The sequence below is a fragment of the Babylonia areolata genome, chromosome 4 (genome assembly GCF_041734735.1).
Source record: "Babylonia areolata isolate BAREFJ2019XMU chromosome 4, ASM4173473v1, whole genome shotgun sequence".
Classification (NCBI taxonomy): Eukaryota; Metazoa; Mollusca; class Gastropoda; order Neogastropoda; family Buccinidae; genus Babylonia; species Babylonia areolata.
In genome coordinates, this window is record NC_134879.1 from 21,776,236 (window position 1) to 21,778,735 (window position 2,500).

The 2,500-nt window shown below is 42.2% G+C and overlaps 1 protein-coding gene across 1 annotated transcript in view; it reads right to left on the reverse strand.

Annotated features, from left to right (window-relative positions):
- LOC143280951 (agrin-like) overlaps window positions 1-2,500 on the reverse strand; it is a 103,460-nt gene that overhangs the window by 100,082 nt on the left and 878 nt on the right. The gene's annotated exons all lie outside the window — the stretch shown is intronic.

Genomic DNA, 2,500 nt, shown 5'->3' on the forward strand with positions numbered 1-2,500 from the left:
TCTCTCTCTCTCTGTCCTTTATAAATGGATGTGAGTAAGAGAGATAGATAGATAGAGAGAGAGAGAGAGAGAGAGAGAGAGTGTGTGTGTGTGTGTGTGTGTGTACGTGTTGGCGTGCGTGTGATTGCGCGTGTTTGTGTGTTCATTCCTCAGTGCGCGTGTGGACTGTAAGCTGAACCCGCACTCATGAATTCGTTCGTTCGTTCGTTCGTTCATCTCATGCCTGCATACACGCGATGATGACAAGAATGTGTAGGGAGCGTGGCAGTTTTTTCCCCAGTAAGAAAAACAAAACACCCTGTGTTCACCACTTGGCAAAGTGAGCCTTTTCACTCTCCCCCTCTACCTGTATGTGGAAGCTAGCTGCTGCTGGAAAGTGGTCAGCAATTAATGGCTTGGGATCATGCTCTGTGGTGGTTCAATATCAAAAGAAATAAAGAGTCAAAAGCTTCCGTTTCAGTCTCACTTTCTCATGGAGATGTGTACCTGTGTTCAGACAAACCCACACACGCTGCACCACCACATCAGCTAAGCAGATGTCTGACCAGAAGCTTAACCCTATGCATTGACTTAGTCAGGCCTTGAGTGCATGTATATCATATGTTTGTGAACCTGTCTGAGTGGATTTCTTCTACGGAATTTTCCCACAGCGTGGACAACACTTACGTTGCCATGGGTTCTTTTTCTGTGCGCCAAGTGCGTGCTAGCACACGAGACCTCGGTTTATCGTCTCACCCGAATGACTGGCGCAATAGCCGAGTGGTTTAAGCATTGGACTTTCAATCTGAGGTCCGGGGTTCTAATCACGGTTACGGCGCCTGGTGGGTTAAGGGTGGAGACTTTTCCGATCTCCCAGGTCAACATATGTGCAGACCTGCTAGTGCCTGAACCCCCTTCGTGTGTATACGCACGCAGAAGATCAAATACGCACGTTAAAGATCCTGTAACCCATGTCAGTTTTCGGCGGTGGGTTATGGAGACACGAAAATATCCAGCACGCATGAACCACGACAGAGTCATCGGCAAGTCGATGGTGGTGTAACGGAAAGGAGAAGACAAGAGCACATACCTGTCGCAAAACCCTGTGGAGAACTATATTCGAAACAACGATAGATGCTACTGTGTCCCTGAAACAAACACCGACCAGTACCGATACCTTTACTTCCCAAAGACAATAATTGAGTGGAACCATCTAGACGATACCATCGTCCACAAAAAGTCAGTAGATAGTTTTAAATCAGCTCTGGCAAAAGCCAGAAGCCAGTAACACCAACGTGCTGCGCCCCCCCACCGTCGCGTTTATGCCAGTAAATGGATGTAGCGACGTATTGATCCAGATCCAGATCCAGAAGAAGACCGGACACTCAAGTTTCACTTTCCAAACTTGGTAGAATGGGCGAGAGACGTGATTCGGACACAGACTGCCCTCACGGACACTGTCAAAAGAGACAGGTAAACGTCTTGACCACTCTGACACCTTACTGAAAGAAAGAAAGAAAGACATTTTCAAAATGGTTTCACAGAGATTCTAGTTCTTACCCATTGTGCCGGCCACCCTTCTGTTTGAATACCATGGTTTCATGGACTTTGTAATGAATGGCAGAAAATCGTCTTAACCATTGCGACACTTTCCTGTTTGATATCATGGTCAGTTTCATGGTTACTGTAATGAATGAATGAATGGCAGAAAATCGCCGAAACCTTTCCGACAACTTCTGTTTGATATCATGGTTTCACGGTCACTATAATGAATGAATGAATGAATGAAAATCGCCGAAACCTTTCTGCCCTCTCCCTGTCTGATATCAAGGTTTCACGGAAACTGTAATGAATGCATGGCAGAAAAGCATCTTAACCATTCTGCCATCTTCCTCTTTGATTTCAAAAGACATAACTTCGAAAAAAAAAAAAAAGGGGGGGGGGGGGAGTTCTTTGCATTGTGATCTATGTGATGGGTTTCGGATGTTTGATTTAGTATTGGCGTAAACGGGTTTACTGTGGACTTTGAATTTAGTATCTACTTTCAATGCAATGTCTTGTTATAATTCGTCGTTGTTAGTCTCCTTTGTCAGACCAACCCGCATGTTTTGATAGATGATATGAAAATATGTCTGTGTGTATGAATGTATGTATACATATGATATATATATATATATATATATATATACATATGTGTGTGTGTGTGTGTGTGTGTGTGTGTGTGTGTGTGTGTGTGTATGTTTGTTCTATCTGTGTCTGTGTTTAATTGAAACTATAATATTTGTGAAGAGCTCAGCGCAAATAATTTGACAAGGCGTTTTATAAATAAACTTATTGTCATCAGCATTTAGTAGTAGGAGCACAGTAGTAGAAGTATGATTATTATCATTCTTATTATTATTACTGTTATTATTGTCATTATCACTAGTAGTAGCAGTATCTTTATGTTTATTTATTTGTTTATTTATGTATATTTTGTTTTGTTTGTTTGTTTTGTTGTTGTTGTATTTTGGTTGTTTTT